The 17,877-nt window shown below is 37.4% G+C and overlaps 1 long non-coding RNA gene across 5 annotated transcripts in view; it reads left to right on the top strand.

The window, feature by feature from the left end:
- LOC111094911 overlaps positions 1-17,530 on the top strand; it is a 159,007-nt gene extending 141,477 nt beyond the window's left edge. For all 5 annotated transcript variants that reach the window (XR_005386003.1, XR_005386001.1, XR_005386002.1 and 2 more), the window contains 3 exons: positions 5,327-5,417; positions 5,573-5,673; positions 17,293-17,530. This is a non-coding gene — a long non-coding RNA (uncharacterized LOC111094911). The remainder of the gene's footprint in view (positions 1-5,326; positions 5,418-5,572; positions 5,674-17,292) is intronic.
- The last annotated feature ends 347 nt before the right edge of the window (positions 17,531-17,877 follow it).

The raw sequence follows: 17,877 nt of genomic DNA, 5'->3' as shown, positions 1-17,877 counted from the left end.
GGACTTTATCACTTACATCTATGGGCAGATCATCCAACCTGAAAGTCAATAAGGAAACAGTGGCTTTGAATAACACATTGGACCAAATGGATTTAACAGATATATTCAGAACATGCCATCCTAACACAGCAAAATACACATTCTTTCGAACTGCATATTCTCCAGAACATTCTCCAAAATAGATCACATATTAAGCCACAAATTAAGTATCAGGAAATTTGAAAAGATCGAAGTTATACCGTGCATGTTTTTAGACCACAGCACTATGAAAGTCGTAATACATGGACGTTAAATAATATGCTATGAAACAATGAATGTACCAGCCAAGAAATCAAAGAAGAAATTTAAAAATAGATGGATAAATAAAAATGAAAACGCAGTGGTCCAAAATCTTTGGGTTGCAGCAAAAGCAATTCTAAGGAAGAAGTTTATAGCAATACTGACCTACCTCAAAAAGCAAGATAAATCTCAAACAACCTAACTTTACACCTAAAGGAGGTAGGAAAAAAGAACAAACGAAATCTCAAACTAGCAGAATGAAGGAAACAATAAAGATTAAAGAAAAAAATAAATGACGTAGAACTAAACAAACAGATACACCTGGCTGGCTCATTAGTTATAGCATGCTACTCTCAGAGTTGTGAGCCCCATGTTGGGTGCAGAGATTACTTAAATTAAAAATAAAGAGAGAAACAAACAAAAAAACAAACAATAGAACACATCAGTCAAACCAGGAGCTTTCAAAAGATCAAGAAAATTGATAAACCTCTAGGCAGTCTCATCAAAAAAAAAAAAAAAAAGAGAGGACTCATGAAATCACAAATAAAAGAGGAAAAATAACAGTCAACACCAAAGAAATACAAAAAATTTTAAAAGAATATTATGAAAAATTATAAACCATGAATCAGACACCCTAGAATGGATAAATTCCTAGAAACACATGAATTACCAAAACTGAAGCAGGAAGAAATAGAAAATTTGAACAGACCAATTACCAGGTATAAAATTAAATCAGTAATAAAAAAAAGCTCACAACAAATAAAAGTCCAGGACCAGATAATTTCACAGGTGAATTTTACCAAACATTTAAAGAAGAGTTAATACATATTTTTCTTGGACCTTCCTAAGAAATAGTAGATGAAGAGCTCCTGGGTGGTTCAATCAGTCAAGTATCTTCCTTCAGCTCAGGTAATGATCCTGGGGTCCTGGGATTGAGCCCCACATTAGGCTCCCTGCTCAGCCTGCTTCTCCCTCTCCCCCTGCTTGTTCTCTCTCTCTCTCTCTCTCTCTCTCTCTCAAATAAATAAATAAAATCTTTTTAAAAATTGTTTCATGGAAGAGGAAGGAAAATTTCCAAATTAATTTAATGAGGCTAGCATTACCCTGATACCAAAACTAGATAAAGACACCACAAAAAAGAGAGAGAGAGAGAGAGAGAGAAGTACAGGCCAATATCTCTGATGAGCATAGATGTAAAAATCCAGAAAAATACTAACAAAATGAATCTAACAATACATTTTAAAAAGTCATTCACCATGATTAAGTCACATTTATTCTAGCCATGCAAGTGTGGTTCTATATTCAGAAATAAATCATTAGGATATGGGACATCAACAAGAGAAAAGATAAAAACCCTCAACAAAGTAGGCTTAGAGGAAAAATACCTCAACATCATAAAGGCCATATATGAAAGACCCACAGCCAATATCATCCTCAAATGGGAAAAACAAGAGCTTTTCTGCTAAGGTCAAGAATAAGACAGATATAGGATGCTTGGGTACCTCAGCGGTTGAGTTTCTGCCTTCAGCTCAGGGCATGATTCCAGACTCCCGAGATCAAGTCCCACATTGGACCCCCAGCATGGAGCCTGCTTCTCCCTCTGTCTGTGTCTCTGCCTCTCTCTGTGTGTCTCTCATGAATAAATAAATAAAATCTTAAAAAAATATATGGTAGGTCCACTTTCACCACTTTTACTTATCACAGTACTGAAAGTCCTAGCCATAGCAATCAGACAACAAAAGGAAATAGAAGGCGTCCAAACTGGTAAGGAAGAAGTGAAACTTTTATTATCTGCATATAAAGAACCCTAAAAAGTCCACTGAAAAACTACCAAAACTGATGAGTGAATTCAATAAAGTTACAAGATAGAAAATCAATGTACAGAAATTCATTGCATTTCTATACAGTAATAATGTAGCAGTAGAAAGTGAAGAAAAGCATCCCATTTCAATTGCGCCAAAGATAATAAGATATCTAGGAATAAATCTAACCAAAGAGGTGAAAGACCTGTACTCTGAAAACTATAAAACACTCATGAAAGTAACTGAAGAGGACACAAAGGAATGGAAACATATTTCATGTTCATGCACTGCAACATCAAATATTTTTAAAATGTTATACTACCCAAGCAATCTACAGATTTAATGCAATCCCTATCAAAATATCATTAGTATTTTCCACAAAACTAGAACAAAAAAATCCTAAAATTTGTATGAAACCACAAAGACCCTGAAAAGCCAAGGGAGTCCTGATAAAGAAGAACAAAACTGTAGGTATTACAATTCCAGACTTCAAGTTATATTACAAAGCTATAATCATCAACATAGTATGTTATTTGCCATAAGACAGACACAGAGATCAATGGAACAGGATAGCCCAGAAATAAATTCATGATTATATAGTCAATTAAGCTTCATCAAAAGAGGCAAGAATATGAAAGGAAAAAAAGTCTCTTCAACAAATGGTATTGGGAAACCTGGACAGCATCATGTAAAAGAAAGAAACTGGACCACTTACACTGTACACAAAAACAAAGTTACAATGGATTAAGGGCCTAAATGTAAGACTAAAACCATAAAAATCCTAGAAGAGAGCACAGGCAGTAATTTCTCTGACATCCATTATAGCAACATTTTTCTAGGTATATCTTCTGAAACAAGGGAAACAAAAACAAAAATAAACTATTGAGACTACATTAAAATAAAAAGGTTCTGCACAGTAAAGGAAACAACAAAGAAAACCACGATACAATCAAATGAATAGGAGAAGATATTTACAAATGATACATCTGATAAAAGGTTAATATCCAAAATATATAAAGAACTAATACATTTCAACACATACAAATACATAACCCAATTAAAAAAATGGGCTGAAGACATGAACAGACATTTTTCAAAAGAGGACATCCAGATAGCCAACAGATACATGAATAAAATGTTCAACATCATTCATCATTAAGGAAATGTAAATCAAAACCACAATGAGATATCACATCACACCTGGCAAGGATGTGGAGAAAAAGGAATCTTTGTGAACTATTATTGGTGGGAAGGCAAACTGGTTCAGCCACTGTGAAAGCATATGGAGGTTCCTCAAAAAGTTAAAAAGAAAACTACCATATGATCCAGGCATTTCAGTACCTCGTATTTATCCAAAGAATACAAAAACACTAAAGATACACATATACACCTATTGTTTATTGCAGCAGTATTCACTAGTCAACATATGGAAGCAGCCCAAGTGTTCATCAATAGATGAATGGATAAAGAAGTGGTGTATGTCTCACACACACATATATACACACAATGGAATATTATGCAGCCATTAAAAAGAATTAAATCTTGCCATTTGCAATGACTTGAGTGGCTCTAGATAGTATGATACTAAACAAAACTCAGCTAGAGAAAGACAAATACCATGATTTCACTCATATGTGGAACTTACGTAACAAAAGGAAAAAAATGAGCAAAGAATAAAACAAGACAAACCAAGAAATAGACTTTTAACCATAGAGAACAGAGGCTTACTAGAGGGAGATGAGGGGGATGTGTGTAATAGGTGAAGGGAATTAAGCATAACACTAAGCTTAATGAGCACTGAGTAATATATGGAACTGTTGAATCACTATATTGTACACCTGAAACTAATATTTTTATTTTGTTGTTTTGTTTTTTTTAAAGATATTATTTATTTATTCATGAGAGACACAGAGAGAGAGAGAGAGGCAGAGACATAGGCAGAGGGAGGAGCAAGCTCTATGCTGGGAGCCCGATATGGGACTTGATCCTGGGCCCCCAGGACCACACCCCAGGCCGAAGGCACACTAAACTGCTGAGTCATGAAACTAATATTTTATTCCAGTGTAGTTAACATACAGTGTTACATTAGTTTGAGGTGTACATGAATAAATAATTAAAACAAAAAATTGTTTCCAATAAGAAAAGTAAATGATAATGTTCCATGTCATTGCATCTATAAGAGTTAAATAGTAATGATGATCAGGGTATCTGGCTGGCTCAGCCAGTGAAGCATGCAATTCTTAATCTTGGAGTTGAGTTCGAGCCCCATGTTAGGGTTAGAGAGTACTTAAAAAAATGGTAATGATGATTATAATAATGAAATCATATAGACTCTGAGTTCTGAAAAGCACACATCATGTTGATCAATTTTTCAACCAAATTCTTTGTTTTATAATTGTCAATGAATTCAATTGTATATGAAGATAAAACAGAAATAATAAGCCTCATACTATTCCAACTCCTAAGAAAATTTCAAATTAACAAATTATCTTTGCTGCCTTCAAAATGCATTATTTTTAATCTCAAATTTAATGTAAAGCATGACATATAATTTAATACCTGTTTCCACTAGCTAAATTATTTGATCAGACTTATATAGTGTGATGCTTCTTTGTGTGTTTTACACAACAGTTTTTAATACTGAAAAATACCACTTGATAATTTTAATCACAATTAATAATTGATTAATATAATAACACTTTATTCAGTATTTCAGATTGTGTAATATCCAATACAGGGAACAATCTAATAACCGTTCAATGTGCATTTCTACACTTTAGTAACACTACACCAGGAATTTGTTATTCCATTCAGTTGGATTATGTGTTTGCATGTATGTGATTTGATCAATGAAAAATAAAATTAAAATGTTTTAAATTGTGTACCTAGGGACGCCTGGGTGGCTCAGCGGTTTAGCGCCTGCCTTCGGGTCAGGGCATGATCCTGCAGACCCGGGATCGAGTCCCACGTCGGGTTCCCTGCAAGGAGCCTACTGCTCCCTCTGTCTGTCTGTCTGTCTGTCTCTCTCTCTCTCTGTCTCTCTGTGTCACTCATGAATAAATAAATAAAATCTTGTGTACCTAAAAAGCAGGTCAACGATTTTCAGGGTTGGGTAGTATAGTATAGAGAATATAGGAAAATGGTAAAAAAAGAAAAAAAATGATATGTAAAACCAATGCCTGTACTCATCTTTTTGTGGTTATAACTATGTGAATTATTAATTTGTGTTATTTGCTTTTCCTTAGAAGATAAATAAAAAAAGAAGATAAATCAAAGCCATACATTTGAATTTGAGGATTATACACAATACGTTCACAACTTTATGCAAGACTTTCCGTAAGTAACGCTGCATTTTAAAATCCTAGAATCTGAATATCTGTGATGATTTGTCTTTTGACCTCACAGAACAAGAAAAGAACATTCAACCAGGAAAGGTTATACTGATAATAAAGTTCTTAAATTTGAAAATGTCATCTTCTCCCTTTGTACAGGCCTTTATACAGTGTCCTAAGAGGATTCATTATGAGAATAATGTCAATCACAGCTTTAACACCTTAGTATGGAAGGAGCTAATGAGAAAGCACATTGGAAGGTGAGACTTCATGTTCATTTTTAAATAATTGGTCTTAATTTTTCTTCTATGGAAAGAGTTTAAATCACTTTATCATGAATCTATCTGAACCATTAATTTTTGCGGCTTCCAGGTAAAGTCCAGCACTTTGTTTATACAGAGTTTATGGGGAGAGGGCAGTAGAGTTCATCTAATCTTCAGTGATACAATCATCCATTCAAGTCCTTAGTATGATCCCTTGCAATGAGAGCACAGCATGCCTGCATATGTTATTGGTGATTCTTAATAGAAGGTGGTTCCCAAAACTCAGCCCCCTCTAACCATCTGGGTGACCAGGCATCTCCCAATTCAGGGTGAAGGGGAGGAGAAAGATCTGTTGGTGCCTGTGGTGCTACAGTTATGGCTAATGGCTAGCCTTTCAGAAGCCAGGGGAGGTCCAAGCCCATGCTGTCCTGCCCATGCAAAGTCCTGATGTTGCCTCCATGGTACTTGTTTGGCTCATGGACTTTGCTGTTAAGTGTCTGCCAGGAGTCTTTTCCACTATCCTCCCTGGGCTCAAATGAATTGTTTTCAAATTCAATGCTTCTTTTTTTCTGATTGATCAAATCTACTGTTGAAGTTTTGTATTTTCTCCATTTTATTTTTCACCCTCAGGATTGGTTTTGTTTTGTTTTGGTATGTTTTCTATCTCATTGTTGAATTTGTTTTTTTTCATATGTTTCTGTTGATATTTTTATTCTTGTTCTGTTAGAGTTTATGGCATTTCTTTAAAATCATGATTTTGTATTTGTCAGGCAACTCATAGATGTTTATTTCTTTGCATTAGTTACTGGAAGTTCATTGTATTCTTTTGTATTCCTTTGATGTTGCCTTGATTTGTCATATTCCCTGTAGTCTTGAATTGGTATCATCACATTTGAAGGAACAGGTCCTCTTTTATTGCCTGCCTTTCTAAGACTTTCACCTGCAGATGAGCAGAAAGTTGCCACCCAATTTGGGTACATGGTGACACAGGGTTCAATGCTGGGTAAACGGACACATGGGGATGCCAGTTTAGTGGGGTAGAAGTATGGTTGACTGCAGGATTGAATTATAAGCCCACACACAATACCAAGGCAGGGTTATAGGTCCATACACAATGGTGATACCAGAGCACAGTCTTGCCCACAGTGACATTATGGCTGGAGAGGGTAAAAAGGGTGGGGGGCAGAGTGGCAGCCCCTGTTCCAGAAGGATGCAGCAGTGGCTCTGGGGATGGTATAGAGACACAGACTCTGTGCAGGTCCATCAACACCAGCACTGGCCAAGACTCTGAGGCTCATCAGTGCTGAAAGATCATGAGTTTTTGTGGTGGTGACTTGAACTGTTGGGGTCCTTAATGGTGAAGGCTGCTGTTCTACCCTTTAGCGGGAAGCCACAGACAAGGGGATTCCCTTTGCCACTAAGCTATGTTGGCCTGGGAGATGGGGTGACACAGGCAAAATGCTTCCTAAGCTTTTCTATGCTGTCCTTCTTGGTTTTTGTAATCTGCTTTGTTGGTGGAGCTACTTCATTGTACTTTGGGGCTCTCCCTGCACTATTTTCATCCATGGGTAGTTGTTAAACAGTTGTTTCTATCGGGCATGAGGTCTGGGGTCACCTACTCTATCATCTTGCCTGTGTCTCCTGTTGGTCGAATCTTCTGTTGTTAATGTTTTCTAAGGCTAAATCTGGTTTCTATAATAGAGCATTAAACCACCATTTGCTTCAACGTGGATGGAACTGGAGGGTATTATGCTGAGTGAAGTAAGTCAGTCGGAGAAGGACAAACATTATATGTTCTCATTCATTTGGGGCATATAAATAATAGTGAAAGGGAATATAAGGGAAGGGAGAAGAAATGGGTGGGAAATATCAGAAAGGGAGACAGAACGTAAAGACTGCTAACTCTGGGAAACGAACTAGGGGTGGTAGAAGGGGAGGAGGGCGGGGGGTGGGAGTGAATGGGTGACGGGCACTGGGTGTTATTCTGTATGTTAGTAAATTGAACACCAATAAAAAATAAATTAAAAAAAATAAATCTTATGAAGAAAGGTATCCTTATCACTAAGTATACAATTTAAGGGTTTAATTTAAAAATCACAACTGCTAGTGAGATGAAATTTCTTAATTGAAAGAACAAAATTTGCCAGCTGCAAATCTGGGTCAGATCAGAACTGACATGAGATTACCTTAACTTGGGCCACAATTCAAATTCAGAATGAAGCCAAGCAAGGTAAGCAAGAACTACCTCTTCACAGTATTAGTCAGATACGTTACTGTTCCATGATCAGAAATGTTTGTTTTTCATTTATATAGATCAGTGAGTAATATATATAATTGTGAAAGTTCTAGAGAACTAACTCACACCTTTATAAGTCACAGCAACATTTAGAGGACAGTTTGGCAATCTCTAAAAATTTATAAGTCATGTATTATTTGACCCAATGGAATCTGTCATACAAAATATCATAAGCAGGTAAAGATAGAACTACCCATGGCATTGTGTTAATAGGGAAAAGTTGGCAACAATGTAAAAGTTTATCAGTATCAGACTGGTTAACTTAATCATGGTCCAATGATACTAGAAAATATTGTACAGCTATTAAACTGGATTATAAAATTATATCTATACTATGAAAAGTTACTGAAGATATATTGCTAAGCAAAAATAACACAACAATGCATGCCATGATATCAGTTGGGCACATACACAGGAACTTGTAAGATGCACTGAGTTGGACAGATGGATACGTATAGTTGCTTGTAGATGCATAGATCTATCTTGAAAACACAAAGATATGCTACAGCAAGAATTTCTGGAAAAAGAGCAGACTGAGAAATGGGACTACACTGTTTGCTTTGTTGCCTATGTGATACATTAAAATAAAATGGGCCTGTATTTCTTTTAAAATAAACCCAAGGGGCACCTGTGTGGCTCAGTGATTGAATACCTGCTTTTGGCTCAGGTTGTGATGTTGGGGTCCTAGGATCAAGTCCCTCATCAGGCTCCCCATGGGAAGTCTGCTTTTCCCTCTGCCTATGTCTCTGCCTCTCTCTCTGTGTCTCTCATGAATAAATAAATAAATAAAATCTTTAAAAATAAATATATAAATAAATAGAATAAACCCAAGCCTCCATACTGTTTTTGTGCCATTGTAGTATCAGTGAGCAGAAGGTCAGTGGGCAAAGATTTCAATTGGGTTGGTACACATGATAAGAATGAGGTAAAACCCTGGGTTTATTCTAAACTTCGTCTTTGGAACTGGAGTTAGGCATGAAGTCAGATTAGTTAAATGTATGTATACACACACACACACACACACACACACACACACACATACACACACACACACATATATAAAACAGACCACAGAATGTTCTTGACATTCCCAAATGCCACTGATGATCAGAGCTCTATTTGAAGACTGAAATAGAGATGTACAAAATGTAGCATATTATAAGGCCATTAAACTTTTCCATTTTCATAATAGAATAGCAATTATTTCCCACAGAGGCATGTGGAAAGGTGAGCAAAAATCATAAATAACTCCTTAAACACACAGAAGTGTATATTAATGTTCGAAATCTGCCAGCTTCTAACTTTACTACTGCTAGTGTCCAAAAATGAAAGCAAAGATAAATGTTTCTGGCACATTCTGACCATTTTTTCAGTGCATATAAGCAGTTGAAAAATAGCATCCTAGAAGACCTTCAAATATCATGTAGGATATTCAGTGGATATCCATAGTCATTTCTGGGTGTGTTTCTCTTGTTTTCATCTAGAGTTTCCTAGTAATGTTAAAAACTTGACCCTCGTCTTAATGCTGATTTTGTGATCTTTTAATTAAATCCACTTTGCAGAAAAATCTCAAACGTATGCATCATATGTGGGGCAATCAAAATAATTACACACTTGATTTAGTACAGTCTTTTTCCTGAACATTTTTGGTGGAAAGCTAGTAAAAAGGAAGGAAAATATAGGTATCCGGGGGGAAGTTCAGCTAAATATCAAAAGGAAAATGAATTTAAAGGAGGCATAGTAATGAAAGTTATACTTTATCATGGAGGAGGAAATGCTAGCATCAAGAGATGTCTGATCAATAACATTTTAAAAACTGACCCTTATGACAAAACATGAGAGACTCCTAACTCTGGGAAATGAACAAGGGGTAGTCGAAGGGGAAGTGGGTGGGGGTTGGGGTGACTGGGTGATGGGCACTGAGGGGGGCACTTGGCGGGATGAGCACTGGGTGTTATGCTATATGTTGGCAAATTGAACTCCAATAAAAAAACTTAAAAAAACTGACCCTTAACTAATAATTTGGATTTGACAAAATGAATCAATAGGTATCTTTTGCTTTACTCCACCTCAGTTATGGAAGACCATCTCCAAAATGGCCCCAAAGACCCCTGCCTTCTGAGATTAATGTGCTTGAATAATCCTTTCTCCTTGAATGTGGGATGGAACCAGCAACTTGCTGCTAACAAATAAAACATAGCTCAAGTGGTAAACTTCACAGAAAGTCACTTCTCAAGGTCAACAACATGGCTCTGGCTTCCATCTTTTCTCTCACTCTGTCTCTCTTGGAACCATTGCTCTGGGGAAACCAGCTACCAGAATTCTACCATATTCTACCATATAAGCAGCCCAAGTAGCAAGGACCTGAAATCTCTAGCCAGTGGACTAAGAGGAACTTAGGCCTGCTGAATGCCATGCAAGGGAGCTTCACAGTCACTCTTCTGAGGTCTGCCAAATGTCAAGTGAGTGATCTTGAAAGCAATTCTTCCCTCTTTGGAGCTATGTTAGAGATCTTAAGAGGTACCCAGGCAAGCCAGGACCAGATTACTGGCCCATAGAAACTATGAGAAGATAAATATTTGTTGTTTTAAACCACTGAGTTTTGTGGGACACCTGGCTGGCTCAGCTGGTAGAGCATGTGACTCTTGACATCAGAGGCTCGAGTTCAAGATCCCACGTTGGGTATAGAGCTTACATTTAAAAAAAATTATCTATCAATCAACTTTTTTTCTGAAATAGTGTGTTTAGTTTGAAGTGGTTTTTTTAAGGGTTTTATTTTTAAGTGATCTTGACACCCAACATGGGGCTCAACCTCACAACCCTGAGATCAAGTGTATGCTCTACCAACTGAGCCAGCCAGCTTCTTCTAAGGTTTTATAAATCATTTTTTTACACATATGAAAAGACTGCATTATCTGTTTGAAAAATACTCAGAGGTGTTATTTTTTTCTGCAAATAAAAATAAAAAATAAAAATGAAACAGTGTAATCACCCCAACTATTGGTTGTGTTGTATTCACTTCTCTTATAACAAGAATTCCTAAGATATGATGTACTTTAGGGTACACACTGAAATCTGAAATCTGGTGACCGGGTCATAAGTAGAAATATGCAGATGACTATATAAACTCTGAATTGTGCCTGCATCCATGAAGAACTCAGCAAAGTGTTTTAACATGTATTACCATATTTAATCCTTGTACAAAAAATTAGGGTTTTTTTTTTTACTCCCATTTAATACGTGAAGAAATTGAGGCATAGGAGGTGACAGAGGTTAAATAACTTGCCCAGAGTGACACAGCAAGAAGATTCAGACTCAGGCACTCAGAAGCCAGAACGTACCCTCTCATCCACAACAGTATGCACCTCTCCTATGAGACCACAATCAATTCAGAGACTGCCTTCTTTATATATAGTGTTATGTTCTGTTTGATTACAAAGCAGAGAAATTTAAGATGACAGATGTACATGTTAGCAAGGATAAATATTCACTTGTGATCAACCAGAAATGCCCTGTGAGATAGTATAATTTGAGTAGTTAAAAATGAGGTTTCCCAAGGGGGAGTGCCTGAATTCTGATTTCAACTCAGCCAGTAGTTTTGGTACAATTCCGGTTAAGTGTATTATCCTCCTTTAGATTTACTTCACTGAATGTAAGCTGGTGATCATATCAGACGTTACCTCATAAAGCTATTATAAGCATTAAGTGAAATAATACACAGAAGGGTTTGGAATAGTTCCTAGATACAACAAGGACTTAATAAATGTAAACTCTTACGATGATGATCATATTACCTGACAGAGAAAACAACATTTAACAGAGTTTTAGGCTCTTTACCTTCAGAGGAAAATAGCTATCCAAATTAAGTGAAAATAGGCTAAAAGAGAAACACAGTGAAAGAAAATAGCATGTATCAATACTCCACCATGCCAAATACTCTTTTTTAAGATTTTATTTGAGACAGAGACAGCACAAGTGGGAAGGGCAGGGGAGAGGTAGAGAATCTCAAGCAGACTCCATGCTGAGCATGGGGAGCAATGCGGGGCTTGATCTCACAACCCTGAGATCTCACTACCTGAGCCAAAACCAAGAGTTGAATGCTTAACGTACTACATCACTCAGGTGCCCCCAACAATGCCAAATACTCTTTTAGATGCACTGCAAACATCCTTTTCTTTAATTTTCACAGAAGACCGCATAAATAGCATCCCACTGTATAAATGAGGAAGCTTTAATTGAGGAACTTATCCAAGACTTAAAAGCTGCCAGATAACAGAGATAGCACAGCTATCAGGTACCAGAGGGTATTCAAATCAAGGTACAGTGGACTATTTCACCAAGACACACTTTTGGGCTTAAAGGACAGAGGAAATGAAAAATTACCATAAATTGTGAAGGCATAGCTGGTAACTTAGTTAAATTCGGGTGTTCTTTTGATTCTATTTGTATACATGTTATCTACTGCATGTCATGGGCAAACTTCTGTGCAGGATGCACATGGTTGCCAGGCAGGGCTATACAGTTTGTGCCCTGTATATGGTGCCCAGTCAAGGGAGTAAAACCAGAGTTGAAGTCCAGTCCATGATCCATTCACTGAGTCTTGAGCCTACGTGTATAAATTTGCCAGAGAAGAGGGACTACACACTAGTGAAATATGAGTTAACAGAGTCCTTAGGTCTTTGTAGTAACTGAACTGTGACGTGGAAATTTATCTAACTTTGCTTACCCTGTGAGGTTAATTTCTTAACTATTGCTGTTTACTTAGTACTGATGGGGGGATTGTGTTTATGAAACTATTACTTAGATGAAACTCAGATCCCACTTCAGCCCCCTGGAGTCACAGAAACAAAGGAACACAGAATTGGCCCCTGCTCTTTCACTACAATTTACTTCTTACTCTGTATTAAATAATTTGAACATTGTTTTGTTTAATTTTACAATTCAATTTCTTTAAGATTTTATTTATCTATTTGAGAGAGAGAACATAAGCAAGAGGGATAGGGAGAGGAAGAGAGAATCTCCAGCAGACTCCCTGCTGAGCTCAGAGCCCTACTCAGGGCTCAATTCCAGGACCCTGAGATTATGACCTGAGCTGAAGTCAGATACTTAACTGACTGAGCCACCCAGGCACCCCTTTACAATTCAATTTCTTAAGTGAAGTTATAACAACGTAAGGATAACTATGACTGTACTTACTTCTTCATCTCATGTCATTGACACAAAACTCTACTGAGGTGTATTTCACATAAAACAACCAAGGGGAGAAGATGTATTTCTTCTTTATTAGCAATGATACATAATGTCCTGATTATAAGAAAATACTTTAAAAATTTTATTGTAATGTTAGTCTCATTTACTCAAAGGAGTTTTCTAGCTGTTGTTATAGCATACTCAAAATAAGCAAAAGCCATAGGAGTTTGAGAAGGTGTGGAACAGAAACTTAGGTAGAAAAATAATTAAATGCCGAGGGGTGGTCAGTTGGTATGCAACAGAAACTCATGCTAACATAAGCAAATGCAGGATTTTACTATTAAGTACTTCTTGGGACACAGAGGTGGCTCAGTTAAGTCAGTTAAGCATCTGACTCTTGGTTTGGGCTCAGGTCATGATCTCAGGGTCCTGGGATCTTTGGCAGTCTGTTTGACATTCTCTCCTCCTCTCCCTCCCCTTCTGCCCCTTCCCCCACTTGCTCGCACTAGCGCGCATGCACACACACACACACACACACACACACACACACACACGCTGTCTCTCAAACCAATCAATCTTAAAGTACTTCTTTTCCCAGACCCCAAGGGCAGAAATGCAGTCAAGCCTCATGAGGTAGTAGAAACATGAATTGAAAAGCCATTTGGAAACTATTCATCCTGTGTGTTCATCTTTCTCCTTTCTTTTGGACTCATGGTTTTTCATTGTTGCTTCTATTTGACCTTTCAATTTCCTTTTTCTACAGATTGGCTTTTACAGCTTATCTCTACACATGGTGTAAGAGGGCTACCTCACAACGCTCAAGTCTTTTTTATGTTAAGAAGATTAAAATCACATTTGACCATATAGATTTGCTTTTAAAGCATAATAACCAATGTAAAAAGAAGATAGTGATCTTTGGTACCTAGTCTCTCACGTATTGGGACCGCATGTATACCTTCCTCCTCCTACTGTTCCCTCATTCCAGAGGCATAAAATGAGTCCCTATCTACCCTATTTTGTAGAGGCCTTTTTTCATCTACTTCTAAATAAATGACAATGTAATCACGAGGTAGGTATTTGAGTGTTTCACTGACAATTGCATTACAGGTGAGGAAAAAGATAAAAGGATTTTCATACTGAAATACAGTGTCCTACTGAAAGGAAGAAGCATTGCTGTGTAATAATTTCCACTATTCCAGGGATTCTAAAAATTAAGTATAATCTGGAGGAGTTGTTAAAACAGAGATTACTGGGCTCTACTCCCAGAGTTTCTGGTTTACGAAGTAAAGGGCAATAGGATGCCTGGGTGGCTCAGTGGTTGAGTGTCATGATCCCAGGGTTTGGGGATCAAGTCTCACATCAGGGTCCCCACAGGGAGCCTGCTTCTCCCTCTGCCTATGTCTCTGCCTCTCTCTCTGTGTCTTTCATGAATATATAAAATCTTAAAAAAAAAAAAAAGAAGTAAAGGGTGAGGCATGAGAGTTTGTATTTTCAGTAAGTTCCCTGGAGCCACACTTTATTTATTTTTTAATCTTTATGTACGTATGTATGTATGTAAACTCTGCACCCCACATGGGGCTCAAACTCAACCCCAAGATCAACAGCGGCATGCTCTATCAACTGAGCCAGTAGGTGTACCTCCTGGGGCCACATGTTAGAAACCACTGTATCAGCATATTTGTCATTATTATGTTTGGCTGAGTGCAAATTGACTTTTAATTTTTCTCATACATAACTTAGTCAAAGATGCTTTGCTGTGCTAGGCAGGCTGGCACTAATACAGGAAGGCAGAAGGCAGGAAGGAAGAGGAAATTAACCAGAGCTCGATTGGTTTTGTAAAATACTTTAAATCCATTCAATAGCTGCTGATAATAGGCTATCTTATGGTTCCTTTCTGAACCTCCTAGTATGTACTTCTATTGCTGCATGAAAGGAAAATAAAAACAAGGACAAAGCAAACAAAACCTGGCGTGATAAGATATGATGTTGCACATAGGGATATTAAAATGCAAAGACCAAACACTGAGGAGATTAAAGAGATAAAATGTTTAGTCTCAGAAGGTACCATTTTATTAAAAGATTAAGAATTAAATAATTCACCTTCCCTTTCGGAGAAAAATATCTGGTGAGAGATAATAAAGGATTTGAAATAATAAGAAACTAAATTCCACCAAAAATGTTTTAAAGTCATGGGTTCCCTGAAAGCATCGGTTTTAAAAAATCTCTTTCACAAACAATATATTCTCATCTCATTTGTGTTAATATGATCAAGTTCAAAGAGCTGTATCCAAAGATACACGACACTATGCATTTGTCAAAAGCCATAGAACTTGGCAGCAGAAAGAGTAAACTTGATGTCCGTAAATTTAAAGTAAATGATTTAAGAGGTCAGGAAAGCCCGGGATGGAAGGAAGACCATGATAAAAGCCCCTAACTATATTACAAATGCATGCAACAACTTCACTAAAAGAAGAGAGAGTAATTTTGGAAATGAGTGGAGACTGTAAAAGCAAAGGGAACTGTACATATAAACACTGTATCTAGTTGACAAAGCTATTTCCCATGGAAATATAGGTTAACAATTCTGAGACCACTATAACATGTAAACTAGAGCTGAGCAATGTAAGTTAATTGATAGCAAATGGTGAGAGCCAGGAGCCTTGTTATTGGGATAGGAGGTTACAGACAAGCAATGGGAAAAGGCTAGAATGATCATGTGGTAACTGATTAGAATGGGAAACATCACTTTGAACTCATGTTTACATGATAAACATGATAGATGCATATAATATACAGATTATATAGAGATACAGTAGAAAGATTAAAAACTCTATGCAAATACAGATTGTTATACTTCCATACATTTCTTTTTTAAAAGATTTTATTAATTCATGAGAGACACAGAGAAAGAGGCAGAGACATAAGTAGAGGGAGAGGCAGGCTCCCCGTGGGAAGCCTGATGCGGAACTTGATCCCAGGATCCCAGGATCACAACCTGAGCCAAAGGCAGATACTCAACCACTGAGCCACCCAGGTACCCCACTTCCATACTTTTCTTTACTCTCTCAGCTGCGAAAACCTAGAAACAATGATACCCCAGTAGCAATGAGCATGCCCTGCACCCAGATTTTGGTTTGTAATATTCTTCTCCAATAACAATTACTCACAAAAGAGGTTGATTCAAGGATCAGGACAGGTAATATACAAGATGAGCCAGCAGCATCTTGCATTGAACAAATTCAGGAAACGTTCAAAGAATCAGATATTCGGGAGTCTGTCAGAGGGACACAGAAGACAACTGAAAGAACTCTCAATGGCCAAAACTAGGTCAGTTTGACAAAGTACTATTATTAAAGAGACATAAAACTATAACCACAAGTCTATTGATATAAATGACTGAATAAATAAATAAAGGTGATAAATGTGGGAGAAGAGACAAATCTCCCATGAAGAATTCCAAATAATTTATGTAGATACTATGCCTTCAAGATGGTGGACCACAGTTCTCAGTCTAAGTCTGGGCTTCATGGAGTACGGACAACAGAAACAACAATAAATGTACGATGGAGAAAACTAATGCTACCTCAGCCAAGGTTAACATCATCTGTGATAAGCCATCTGGATAGTATGTATCTTTGATGTGATGAGAATGACACTTTACCTCTGGAGTCTTCCTCCCCACCATTTATAACCCCAGTCTAACAGAAATACTTCAGAGAAATTCCAGCTGGGGAAATTTTTACAAAATATCTACAAAATATCCACCTTCCGGGCAGCCCAGGTGGCTCAGCGATTTAGCGCCCCCTTCTGCCCAGGGCGTGATCCTGGAGTCCCCGAATGGAGTCCCATGTCAGGCTTCCTGCATGGAGCCTGTTTCTCCCTCTGTCTTTGTCTCTGCCTCTCTCTCTCTCTCTCTCTCTCTCTCTCTCTGCCTGTCTCTGTCTCTGTCTCTGTCTCTCATGAATAAATAAAATCTTTTTTAAAAAATCCACATTCCTCAAAATTGTCAAGATGATCAAAAGCAAGGGAAGTTTGAGAAACTATCACAGCCATTTTGCTTCTACCTAGGAATAGACTGGCTCAAATTCTTAACCATTTTTTTTCTTTTTTGCCACTTTTCCTCACCTTAGAGACTATGACAGTGGTATGGATGGCAGCAGCTTCAGCACTGAAGAAACCAGATGTTTCCAAGGCATTTCAATTGTTAGAAGTGACCAACTTTGGGTTTATTATGAGAGGTCAACCTGCACCTGAAGAATAAGAATTGCCTCCATTTCCTTGGCTGTGTACCACCATGATCACCAAATAAAACAACCACTCAATGAAAAAAACTATGGAAAAAATTAAAGTGGAATGATTTAATAGAGAGTGAAGTCTGAGAAAAATCAGTTAAGGGGGTAACAGTTGGAATTATGACCTGAATTGGTCATCTTTGGAGCTAGGCATATGACTGATGAAGGAACTCTTAGGGAAGAGAAATCAAAAGTAAAGACCAAGGAGGACATGGAGTCTGGTGATGAAAGGAAGATGGCAGTCATGCCTATAGAGGTATGGAAAAGGGTGCAAGGGAAGGATTGAAAAGTAGGCAGTTGCGTCAGGTGGTACCTTGTAGGCCAGGATTCAGTATTTGGATTTGTCGTTGTTGTTTTTTTTGTTTTGTTTTGTTTTGTTTTTTGGTTTTATCATTAGTTTTCAAGGATTTTAAGTACCAGAGT

Source organism: Canis lupus, chromosome X, assembly GCF_011100685.1.
Source record: "Canis lupus familiaris isolate Mischka breed German Shepherd chromosome X, alternate assembly UU_Cfam_GSD_1.0, whole genome shotgun sequence".
Classification (NCBI taxonomy): Eukaryota; Metazoa; Chordata; class Mammalia; order Carnivora; family Canidae; genus Canis; species Canis lupus.
This window is presented reverse-complemented; position numbering and strand designations above follow the sequence as displayed.